Here is a 12,330-nt window from a genome sequence, read left to right as displayed (position 1 = left end):
ATGTGGAAAAGGGGGTGAATATTGCAGTGGCAAGGTTTGTGGATGGCACCAAATTAACTGAGAGTATCAAATCTGACCCTGAGAAGAGAGGCAGATGGTTCTCATGGCAGTGAGGGACTATATCAGAAATGGCATGTGAAAGTCAATGCTAATAAATGCAAATTAGCTTGTCTGGGAATATACATATTCAATTATATGTTATACTTACTCAGTTACAGCTTGAATGTTATATTATTATCACTCAGAAATAGAATTGCGGTAGGATAACTCTGTGAAAACACTGATGCAGTGACCACAGCAGTACAAAATTCAAACTGAATGAGAGAAATTTTTAGGAAAGGGAAAAAAGGAAAAACATGATTATGTGATTATGTCACTGTATAAATGTTTGGCAAACCCACGTACTGATTAATACATGCAGTTCTGTTCATCCAGTCTTCAGAAAGAATAAAATAGAACTAAAAAGGATGGGTAGGAGTTGTTTTGCTCAGACATCTAAATTTAGGTTTCTACCTGTAGATGTCAATCTGTGAGGTAGATATCTAAGCTCCAACACGGAATCAAAGCTTTTTAATGTGAATTCCACCCTGAGGAAGTGGATGAGGACAGAATGGTTTTCGTATCAGGACAGAGAAGATAGTCAGGCATGGGACAGAGAAGATAGTCAGGCATGGGACAGAGGTCTTGAGATCTCCTAGCTAGCTAGAAAACAATGAAGAGGGGGTGGCTATTATTTTTAAGAACAGGAGAGGTTAAGATACCCCATGAAATTATGAGGCATGAGGTCTAAACCAGAAAGTCATACATTCTCATGGAACTTCTTATTAAATTGTAGAACTTATTGCCAGAGGCTGTTGTGTAGGTCAAAAGCGTAAAGGAATAAAGAATTTCTGGAAGGCTGATGGGAAGTCAGTGTCCTGCCAGACAATATTACAAAGGCTAGTTCAGCTGTTAAAAGCCAGGCAGAAGTACAGTGGAAGGACTCCAAGGCAGCTAAGTAGGACAGTACAGGCAATTTATAGGCCGGAATGGAGACCATGGGTGAGAAACTGGTGTGCACCCCACTAGTGGGGTGATCTTCTTGTGGTCGGTGGGCCACTATGAAGAGAGATCCACAGCTGGGATCTTGAGAGTGGAAAGTGTGGTATATTCCCACGTAAACTGGGGGAAGGAGGGAAAATGAGGGAGACTGGTGGTAGCCATAAAACAGTGGCTGTTGGCATAGGTAATGCCCAGAATGTGGAAGTAAGGAGGAGTGTTTGCAGCTCATGATCTTCAGCACCTCAGAGGTGACTGAATGTAGAAAACCCTAGAAGCCACCAGCAGTACAGCTGTTCCCAGGCTGGTAACACTCCTGCCTGGGCTTGCAATGTACATCCTAGAATTCACTTGCTACCTCTAGGCTTTACTAGAGCAATGCCTTAGTGGTGTTTGAAGACTTAATTTGCTAACAACCACATTCAGCCCAGTTCTGGCCAAGCTCCCTGGCTTTACTGAGTTGTTACCAAGGTTGCAGATGGGAACCTGAATGACCAGTAATGACCCAAACGTGGACAGTTTTAATGGTTTGTCTCAGAGAAGTAGCTATGCAGGCTGCGGAGGGTAAGGCTGGAGAACACCTTGAGCTCTTCAGGATGGGGGAGAACTGAGTTATGAACATAGCTACCACTGTAGATAAGTATAGTGTAGTATAAACTTTGTATAGAGGTCCCAAACTTTCCACTTCAGTCCTGCTTTCATTTTCCATTTTGTTTGGATATATTTTCATCATTCATTCTGTGCTTTAGGAAAATACTTGTTTCTGTTGTGTGTTACTCTCCTGGCTGTTCCCAGGGTGTTTCCACTTGGCTCTGAAATGGTTGCAGGTATTTTCTGTGTGCTTTGGCAGCCATGAATTTGGCTCCACAGACCTCAGAAGGACTTGGAGTTCTCTGGAAAGCAGTGCAACTCATCTGCAGGGAGCAAACACAGAGAATGATGATTCAATGAGATTGGTAGCACTACTTCAAAGCAGAATTGGAATCTAATGCAGCTGGGTTTAAAATACACTTCAGGATTACATCAGAAATAATAGTAGCATCAGAAGTGGAAACCTTTAAATGAGGGTAAATCTGATGGCAACTTTTGCATCCTTTATTGTAAAGCATGCTGAGCTGCGGTATAGTAGAATCCATTAGTACTTTGGGGATATATTTATTTATTTGTTTTTAAGTTGGGAACTATTCATTAGCTCCAAGTGAAACTTACTGTAAGAGTCGTGCGAGTCCTGGTGGGAGTTGCTCTTGCAGATGGAAGAAGTACCATCGTCTCCCAAAACACCAAAGGCCTGAGCCTCATGTCCATGGTAGCAGCATCCCACTCCTGCAGGAAATTCCTGCTTTGTTAAGCACCAAAACCAAAGACCATGGTCATGATGAGTCTGCCCAGGAACTGGGACAGAGAATAGGGCTGCCTAAAAAAAACACATTCCCCAAACCTTGGGTTATGCTTACCTAGGATCCACCTTGAGCCACTTTTGTATGTAGCCCCAACACAGTTGTACTGTTGCAACTGTGGGGCTGTCACAGGAGCTTCTTATACTGCCACAGCCTCTGAAAGGAAAAGATTTGTAATTACAGGCAAAAAAGAGAGTGCTCTGAGTAATCTCAGGGCTTTGGTATGCATATGTATGTTCTTCAGTCTCTGGATAGGGATGATCTCCTTTACATGAGTGCTTGTCACCACAGCAGGACTTTGAGCTTACTGCCTGATGCTGCGTTTGAATCCTGTGACCGTGGGACTGTTCCTAGCATTTCTTGCCTTTTCTGACCTAGAAAATATTTACTTATTTTTTAATAAATCAAAACTGCTATCCCTGGAAACATTTAACGAGGTGTTTTGGTGCCTGTCAGGGAGTTGCCAATGAAAATCAGGGTCAAAACAGTAGCATGGTTCTGGACTTAATTAGATAGGCTGCTTTTGGGGGGAGAAGTTAAAGAGTTGGATGCTGGGGAATTGCCTGCATTGAGTTAAGAAGAAAACAGCTTTAAAATTTGTTTCTCCATTTCCTAGAAAATGAGTTTTCTACACAGCTTTGGATTGTTCTGGCAAATGTCTCTGTATTTTCATGATATGTTTCACAACATATTTGTTATGTCCAGACATAGAATGTTAGAATTAATCAAAACTGAAATATTTATGGAGAAAGCCATTTCACGTCCATCTCTGTCATGAGACTGGCTGCTCTGATAGGGATTAGAGGTTGTTACGCTAATGACTTAGACTTTTGTCTCATTGCCAGAGCAGTTTCCCAATTTAGAACCTTTTCTTCTGATTAATATTTGTATTCCTCCCACAATTCCTCTTCTTATAGGAACTCGTACTGGGAATTATTCCAGACCTACATAATGTCTCTGAAATCTTTTTATCCCTCTGTTTGCTGATCAGTGGAAAGGATTTTAATGCCAGGTTAGGTAATCGAGATAAATCCTAACTTCATCTAACTTTATCCCTCGACCATGTCTTGGATATGCTAGAAACATTTTTTGTGATCCATAAATAAATTCACATAGGATTTTGATTAATCTTTTTTTTTTTCCTCTTCTGTTGTCAGTGAAGCCTCATTACATTAAATGGGAGATCAAACAGAGTGTATTACAACTTCCACTGTGTGCTGGTTTGTTTAGTGCATCACTTCTTTGCAGGTTGAAAACATCAGTAAGTTCCAAAGACATAGTTTTGTGCACAGCTGGGCATGTATAACATGTTTTGATAGTAGTCTGAAGCAATAATGGCTTCTAGTACCTGATAATGCTTTCTAGCCCCATTCAGTTGTTTGAATTAGCTTACATAGTGGTGGGAAGTATACACTGATTTAATTTGCTTCACTTCTAACTGCAACTTGTTACAAAGAAGAGGGAGTCAAGCATGTTTAAAGTAGATCTCTTGCTGGCAGCTGAAGCCAGCAAAGGTGTAATGCCTGTGTGGTTTGGGAGAGGTAGGGCTCCTGAGTGCTGCTCCCTGAGATTCTGTGTGCCCATCTGGGACATTTCACAGCCATAAGCCAGCCATTTCTCAAGCACAGTCACTGGGGGAAGGACATACCTAAGGAAAAGCTTCACAAAAACTACATCCTAGTTTGAAAACTGCCTGACCTGGCATGTGGGCAGTAACAGAAAGCAGGGCTTGAGTCCATGTCTATATCCTTTTTCATTTGACTTTGAATTCCAGCAAAAGGTTTCAAACTAAAACAGAAGTCAAAGTTTTCTTACCAAGAAGAAAGAGTGACAAGTCTGAACCTCAGAGCAATCAGGTTAAATGAGCCTGGGAAAGTTGGTGCCTCCAGTTTGTTAAGAGAAGCAGACTCCATGTTACCACCCTTGACTGTCCTAACGATAGATGAGATGGAAAAAAGCCCTCCCTTGCTTTGACCCAGAGTTGCTCTTTCCTCTGATGGTTCATTGATTCCCTTTGCTTCCCTTCTCATTTAATAGATTTCTATAAGTTGGGCATTTACAGACCTGCTGCTATTAACATTCAATGTTAGTGGACCTGAGAGCTTCTCTGTCAACTATGCTGGAGCTTCTGAGCCTGCCGATTTAAAAATGTTCATTGCTGATAGATTCTAACATCTCTCTCAGTTACTAATAGACTGGAAAGTATTTCATCATCTTCAAGCAATGAAAAGCAAATCATCCCTCTTTCCAAATACTAAAAGGCTGTTTGAACACTTCTGCATTTTCTGCATAATCCTTCACAATTCTCCTGTCTGCACTGAGCAGTGACCCCACACCGTGGCTGGGATTTCTTTTGCAAACACAACTTTCTTGTGCTAAGCTCTGTCAGTCAAGGATTTTATTCTGAGGCTGCTTTGTTTTGTGGCTCGTGGTTCTTGTAGGTCAGGAGTTTGCCTGGCTATCGATTTACAGCTAGTTATATGTAGTACTAGTGTTTGACATTTCTGTCTTTGTTGTTCTTTGCTGACATCACCCCCAAACTTCAACCACGCCAGTCATTGCTTTAAGATTTCATGGTGAGTGTCTGACTCTGTTTGACATTTTTCACAGTTTTTAGTGTCGGGTAAAATGGCAAAGGGATTAGGGAGAAGAGACCATTTCCCCAATGTTTTAAATGCATATATATTTGTAGTGTATGTTTAATAATGAATATATATCTTTTTTTATATAAAACTCCCAATAGCAATGCCTTATAGCCCACTTTTGACAAGGTAGAGTCTTAATATTTGAATGAAGGGCTTGATATTTAGGAAAGGACTAACCCTGGTGAAAGATGCACATTTTTTCTTTTCCTTTGAAATCTGACATGTTTTGAGTCCCTCACCATGTCAGTCTGTGTATGTTCAGCTGTGGCTTGCCTGTGTTCAGGTATGTATTCCCCAGAGACCTTGTCCAACAACAAACGCCACTCCTGGCTTCAGGAATGAGCAAGATTTTACCTGCCATGCACAGCAGAGGACAGGCAGACCTCAGAAGCAGGGCAGGTGGGAGGGCTTAAAAGGAAGGGAGGAAGAGAAGCAAAAATAACTGGCCAGGCACAGGTGGGTCCAGGGAAAGTCTAGATGATAGAGGTGGAAAGATCGGTGTTCCTTCAAGTGTGCTGTCTCTTAAGAACATGGAATGGAGCCCAGCACCACCCTGTGCCTCCTGTGCAGGTCTGGCAGCCGCATGTATTACATGGAATTACCAGCACAGCTTGTGTGTTCAGACTCAGTCACCTTAAGGTCTTTAAAAAGGATGACAATATCTTATTGTTACCAGTAACCACATTATTTGTTGGTACCAGCCACAGAAGGGGAGGAGGGTACCAGAATGCTGTCTTCTTCAGTAGTGGTATCTGAGGAAAAGCTCTGTCCTGGCAGGGCTACCTATGCTTCCTTTATCTGGAGAGGCATCCTGACTCAGTATCAGCAGGGCTGGAGGTAAGGCAGTAAAAGAGGGCTTACAGATTATGGCCTGATCACTGAAGTTCAGGTGGCAAATCTCTCTTTTTCTGAAGTCATTCATGCTCCCCAGACTCTCATATACCTTGTGCTTCACTGCCATATGTCAGAGATCCTCATTCCTATGTCAAAGCTCTTATCTCCTGTTCACACCAGCCTCCCCACACCACTGTGCTGTCCCTGGATGGAGTATATGGGCAGGGAAACATGCAAAATACGTGCATGTAGTGATACATGCATGCAGCTACTCCTACATGGACTAAGGAAGCCCTGTCGTAGGGCTGTATCCTCTCCCTCTGCTCACTTGTGTTTGTTCTGGACTGTAAATCTCAGTGACCACAGGCTGTTAACTGACAATGCAGAAAATTATCCAGGAAAAGAATACACATTTATCTTATGCTGTAAAGTTTTCTCATAGCACCCACTACAGGTCACAAGATGTGAGCAGAGAGAGTCCATGGCACTTTGATTTGTCCGAGTAGGATGGCTTTGGTGGTCTTTGTACCTTAAAGCCCAGTGGCTTTCTTTTCTTAAAACTATAGTTACAGTACTTTAATCTGAAGGGCTTTTCCTTAGTGAACCTTTCTCTTGTACTCGCACCACTGTATCTCTTCGTTTTCATTATTAGCAGATGGAGCATGAGTCCCAGTTCTTTCCTTCCATCCTTCCTGCTAAGAGATCCCTGGTGCCTCAGCAGATTTTTGTGGATACTTAATCTTTTGCTGCTTTTCTTCCAATGATTTTGATTAACTTTATCCATGTACATAAAATTATTTTGTGAGCGACACTTTCCATTAAAGAATGACATTGGAATTAGGTTTTAGTTCCCTGATTCCAGTGAAAACATCGCATGCTTCCTTTTTTCAAGTCTGAACTTCATGATTATTTTTCTGTAATCCACTTTTAATTGTAAGTACCCAGCATTCTGCTAGTTCATGCAGTACCAAATGACACAAGGTTGCTCTGGAGTGCTCCAGCGAGTGTCTTGTGGGGAATATTGAAATTCCATGGAAACAACACGAGAACCATTATCTGAAACAGCCTCTTCAGGCAAACCATATGGGGTGACATATTCTGCACTGCTTCGATAATCCAGGCACAGATATGTTCACTGGTAACTCTGCAGTAAGCATCACTCATTTGCTTTGTCTGTGCAGTATTAATGAGCCATTTCAATAGACAGCGGGTTTCAACTATATTTGCTGCATATTCATGTTGCTTCCTTCAAGTTGTTTCAAAACTCTTTCCACTAGATTAACTTGGAAGTCTCAGTTATTCCATCAGGTGCTGGCGTACTGAAGATACGGGCCATCCTGTCCTTTCCAGCCTTGGCTGAGGAGTGGGGCTAATGTTTGGAAGAGGGATGGTGTTCTAGGCACACTGCCTTTGCTGAGCCTCCCTCCAGCAGGGAGCCTTTGCTCCTGCTTCCAGCACTGATTGCTGGGGCATGTAAAACCTCCTTATTGCTTTCTGGTTCATCTGTCATCCGAGGGCTGTGGTTGCTAGCAAGCAATGGAGCCTTAAGACACTTTGCAGATGGGCACACGTCATTATGGTGGAGTGAGAATGTGCAAAATCCAGAATAGAGAGCACAGAGGGAAGAGTTAGATGTTTTGACTAGGCTGATCTGTGCTGTGCCTGTAAGCATCTCTGTGTGATGCTACTATGATATAGTCAGGGGAGATTAAACACTCCAGATGTTGGTCTAGGTACCTACAGAGCCTCCCCACGTCTGAACACAGCATTTTCCATGGGGCATAAATATTCAGAAAAAATTCATACACAGGTTTTAAAAACCACAAGAGACCTGGAGAGGGGCTTTGGAAAAGGGCCTGTAGGGACAGGCCAAGGGGAATGGCTTTAACCTGCCAGAGGGGAGGCTGAGATGAGCTCTTAGGCAGAAGCTCTTCCCTGTGAGGGTGCTGAGGCGCTGGCACAGGGTGCCCAGAGAAGCTGTGGCTGCCCCATCCCTGGCAGTGTTCAAGGCCAGGTTGGACACAGGGCTTGGAGCAAGCTGCTCTAGTGGAAGGTGTCCCTGCCCGTGGCAGGGGTTGGAACTGGATGAGCTTTAAGGTCCCTTCCAACCCAACCAGTTTGTGATTCTGTGGTAATGAATACAGAAGCCTCTGGGGTTTGGCACTGAGACCCAAACAGAGCGCTCTGGTTCATACTGAAAACCACATGAAGGTTTCAGGGGCACCAAAAGTAATTTGACATTTAAGAAATACTATAAATGGCTCCCTTTTCTCTTTGTGAGCATGCAGAAACACAGCCCTTAATCTGAGCGTCTGGTTCTGATAGCTACATGGAGCTTAACCTGGACAGCAGCTTAAAAAAACAGAAATAGATTAGTAAGGTTACTTACAGGTCTCCCTACAGAAAGACACTAACACAACTCTTGAATAACCACTTCCCAAGCAAAGGAACTCACATATTTAAACAGAACCACAAGGATAATTGAAAGAGACTGGATGTTGCCATGACCAAACTGGGTTTTTGAGGTGCTGGTAGGTGTGAAGGTGGGGGAAAAAGAGGGGTTTTCAATTTCAGCCCGTTGTTTTTATGCTACAGCTGGTTTACCTTAGAAGAGTAGAAAGTGAGCACATGATTTATCCAGCAGGATGGAGCCAGCAGTGCTGTGGTTGAGGGGAAGCAAAGGACACAGCTGAGGACTGGAGGCAGCAGCCACATCCTGGAGCAGTTTGTTGCTGTGATTGTGCCAGGGCTGCTGTGCCTCTGGAGCTGGAGGAAGAGTACAGGTGAGGAGCGCTTTACCTTCTTTTTTGGGAACAATCTTCTGAAGGGAAAAAGCACAGACTAATGAACAGCACAGATGTCTGTACGTCTGTCCTGCAGCCTTTCAAGTCCTTGTATTTCCTTTCATGTGTTGTTAGAAGTAAGTTTTATTCTATTGCCTTTTCCTTTTCTGTAAAGAGTGAACTGGTAGCATTGCACTGTCTCACCTCTAAGGCTGTGCCTGCTCACTTCTGTTCTCACATCAATCGATGCCCTACCCTGAGTTCCTACTGCCCCTCCAGAGCAGGTTCAACATCAGGTAGCTGTGCTGGTCCCTTTCTTTCTGTCTCTGGAAACTGCAGTAATTTTAAGTATCTCTCTTCAGAGCTGGAGCAGCTTCTCTATTCCCAGGGGCAGACATCCCCCTGCCTTGGCACAAGCTCTTCCCCACAGCTGTCGGGATAGGAGAGCTGGGCTGGTTCAGCTTGGAGAAGAGAAGGCTCCTCAAGGGGAGACCTTAGAGCAGCTCCAGTGCCTAAAGGGGCTACAGGAAACCTGGAGAGGGGCCTCAGACAAGGGCCTGCAGGGCCAGGCCAAGGGGAATGGCTTTAACCTGCCAGAGGGGAGACTGAGATGAGCTCTTAGGCAGAAGCTCTTCCCTGTGAGGGTGCTGAGGTGCTGGCACAGGGTGCCCAGAGAAGCTGTGGCTGCCCCATCCCTGGCAGTGTTCAAGGCCAGGTTGGACACAGGGGCTTGGAGCAGCCCTGCATGACAGTCCTCCCTGAGCATGGCTTCTGGAGGAAGTGCGGAAAGTTCATGCCTGCTCTTGTTGTGTTCTGGGGGTGATTTGGGGTCCCTGCACATGTCCCCCTTGGGTGCGTGGGTCAGGGTGTGTGTTAGGCAGGCAGCTCTGCTCAGAGCACAAGAGGTGTGCTATGAGATGGGACATGGTGCATGGTATTCCCTATCAGGTATGGTGTTTTGGGAAGCTGTTGGGAATTGGGCTCTTCCTCAGCAGTGAACCAGCTTCCTAATAGCATTTAAGTTTGTTTGCAGGGCAGGAGACTGACCTGGGCTGTTGGAGACCTGTGTTGGTCTGGTTGTACCCTCGTTTACTCACCAGGAGCTTTTCTGTCAGCAGAGATGATGCTGTTTTGCTGCAGTAAAACATCAGAAGTCCCTGGTGAGCAGCGCAGCCTTGATGCTATGGGGACCAAGGGAAGATGCGTGCATGGGAGAAGATGCCAGGCGAGTGCTGAGTGATCAAAGCTGAGCCCCAAAGAGGCTTTGACATCTGGTACCCCATTCCTGGTGGGTTGGTTGTGCCCAAAGGTCGAGGCAGGGGGACTGGAGGGGATCCCTTGCTGCTAGCCAGAGGCATGGTGATCCCAGGTGATCCTGCAGGGTCCCCCATGACTGAGGTGATGGCAGGGGGCTGTTTTCAGGGCTCTGCTGTGAAAGCAGAGAGCTGCACTACAGAGGCAGAGCTGGACTGTGCTGTCCCCATAGGAAAGGCTGATGTAGGTCAAACAAGTAGGAGCACAGGTAAATCTGAGCTGAAAAGTTAGTTTGAGGAACACCCAGAAGACCTGATGCTTACCTGAAGAGGTATGAGGGCTGCAGGGGTCAGCTGCTGAGCTGAGGCTGTTTGGAGTGAGTAGTGGCTGGCTTTTGGACCGAGATCATCTTTATGGTGCTGGGATTGCCTGTGGGCATGTTCTATAGGTCTGTCTGGGACTGAAGGTGCAGCTGGTTCAGCCTTCCCTTGTCAGATGCTCTTCATTGTAGATAAAAGCTTTTTCTGATCATTCTAGTTCCCATGGCTGGGAAGGGGTTTATAAATGGCAAAGGCTGTCCTGTGGGTCGGCTCTTTGGGAAGTCTCTCATCTGTCTATCCCAGGAGCAGGTTGGCAAACCATCCTCCTTACTTAAATGTGCTGGCAAGAACAAGCATCTCTGTGCTTGAACTTCAACCCACTCAAGGTGGCAGTTCCTGTGGCTGCCCTGTGCTTTTGGATGAGCTTTGGGATTTGCTTAGCTGTGGCTGAAGCTCTAACTCTTGCTGGGTATAGAGAAGTGAGTCCCAGGGCTTGGCTGGGGGCTGCTGGAGCTGCACAAATCCAGTGCATGCATCTGCATGCCTGACCCTGCTTTGGTTAAAGCAGGGGATTGAGTCCTATTGTTTGTAGATAAAAGCTTTCTATTTCTGCTATTTCTCAGTTTTCCTAAGTGCTTATTGCTAAGAATAACTGCTATTTCACCTCTTGCCCGCCCTCCATCAGCTGCTTGGAGCCACCATTTTAGACGTCATCTCGAGCTGCAAAGAGTAAGTGATCTTGTTTTCCAGAGGCCCTGTTTGAAGGAGCAGGAACTGGATTTTGCCTTCATTTGCTCTTTAAGGAGCTGCCACAGGAGGAAAGGGCCTGTGTTTGCCAGTTCCTCACAGCCCTTGCTGAGAAGCTGCACCACAGCAAGCGCTGAGAAGGAATCAAGCATGCTGGCATCACACTGGGCTAGTTTTCCTCTTGGAAATCAAAAGTGGAGCAAAGCCACAACTGAGACAAGGTGACTTTCAGTTTATTCAATGCATTGCTTACTTAATGCCTAGTAACAGATCTCTGGAGCGTACCTTGCCCTGCTCCTCACTCTCAGCTTGTCCCACAGCTCCTGCATCAGAAAGAGCTTGTTACTGTGCTAGTGGAGCTAAAAGGGCTGTCTCAGTGTTGCAACTTTTATTTCGTTGCAGGGGGTAAGTGCCATAAGGAGCTGTTTCTTTGCCTTTGCAGATGCTCCTTTCAGCCCAGCTTGCTTTTTACTCCATTTCAGCAAGGGCCCAGCAAACAGAGCTCCAGCTGGGAAAATGAGATGTGAGGGCTCCCAGCTTCTTCCCAGCAACCTTCTCTGCTAATAACTGCAGGGAAACCAAAACAATACAAATAACCCGGCTTTGGCTGCTAAAATTCAGGTAAAGCAAAGCAGTGAAAAGCTGTGATAGAGACCTTGGAGATCCTTTCTCTCTTCCTTTGCTCTTGCACTAAACCAGGGTCTGCCTTGGGCTCTGGGCCCTGACTGGGGGAGGCAGTTTCCAAAAGCAGCACAAAGGAGTTTTATTTGTTCTTTGCTTACCACTTTCTCTGACCTCCAGTGCTGTGCTGGGAGCAGGATCTGTACCAGGCAGGATGTAGGCCCCAGAGGGTCATGGCAGAGAGCCACTGTCATCTGAGGTGATTTTTAACACTAAACTGTGTGATTCACTTTGCTGACACCACCACTCCTTGCTGCAGAGCAGAACCCTTCACACCAGAGCAGACTCATGCGCCATCCCTGGGCTGAGTCCTGACTGCCCTCCCCTCAACCAGGTCCAGCTTCATCCTGCCCCTCTTCTTCAGACTTACTTACTGGTGAATGGCTTAAGAAGATGTACCCCTGCTTCCCATCCCCATGCTGATGGCTGTGAGACTGGGCCCTGTCCTTGCCTCACTGCTGTGTAATGGGACTGATAGTCCTGAGAGCACATGGAAGGCTCCTGGGCCCACCAAAGTACACAGACTCCCGGGGCAGGAGCACCAAAAAGCAGGTTGAAAGCTCTGGGGCACCCCAAAAAAGCACACCAAGGCCCTTGAGGACACTGGAAAAGAAACAGAGGGGCTCCAGGG

The 12,330-nt window shown here is 45.6% G+C and overlaps 1 long non-coding RNA gene across 7 annotated transcripts in view; it reads left to right on the top strand.

Moving 5' to 3' along the window:
* The window catches only part of LOC130601573 (uncharacterized), a 33,758-nt gene extending 23,845 nt beyond the window's left edge, over window positions 1-9,913 (top strand). For 4 of the 7 annotated variants that reach the window (XR_008972703.1, XR_008972702.1, XR_008972698.1 and 1 more), the window contains 2 exons: window positions 8,556-8,697; window positions 9,816-9,913. This is a non-coding gene — a long non-coding RNA (uncharacterized LOC130601573). Of the gene's footprint in view, window positions 1-8,555; window positions 8,698-9,797 lie in introns of all 7 variants that reach the window. The other 3 variants (XR_008972701.1, XR_008972700.1, XR_008972699.1) reach the window with 3 other exon arrangements.
* Window positions 9,914-12,330: the final 2,417 nt, after the last annotated feature.

This window comes from Pezoporus wallicus, unplaced genomic scaffold (assembly GCF_028554395.1).
Source record: "Pezoporus wallicus isolate ANWC-B61680 ecotype Strahan unplaced genomic scaffold, APGP_CSIRO_Pwel_v1 contig_11153, whole genome shotgun sequence".
NCBI classification, from domain to species: domain Eukaryota; kingdom Metazoa; phylum Chordata; class Aves; order Psittaciformes; family Psittacidae; genus Pezoporus; species Pezoporus wallicus.
Note: the sequence above shows the minus strand (reverse complement) of the source record. Positions and strands in the feature narration are given on the sequence as shown.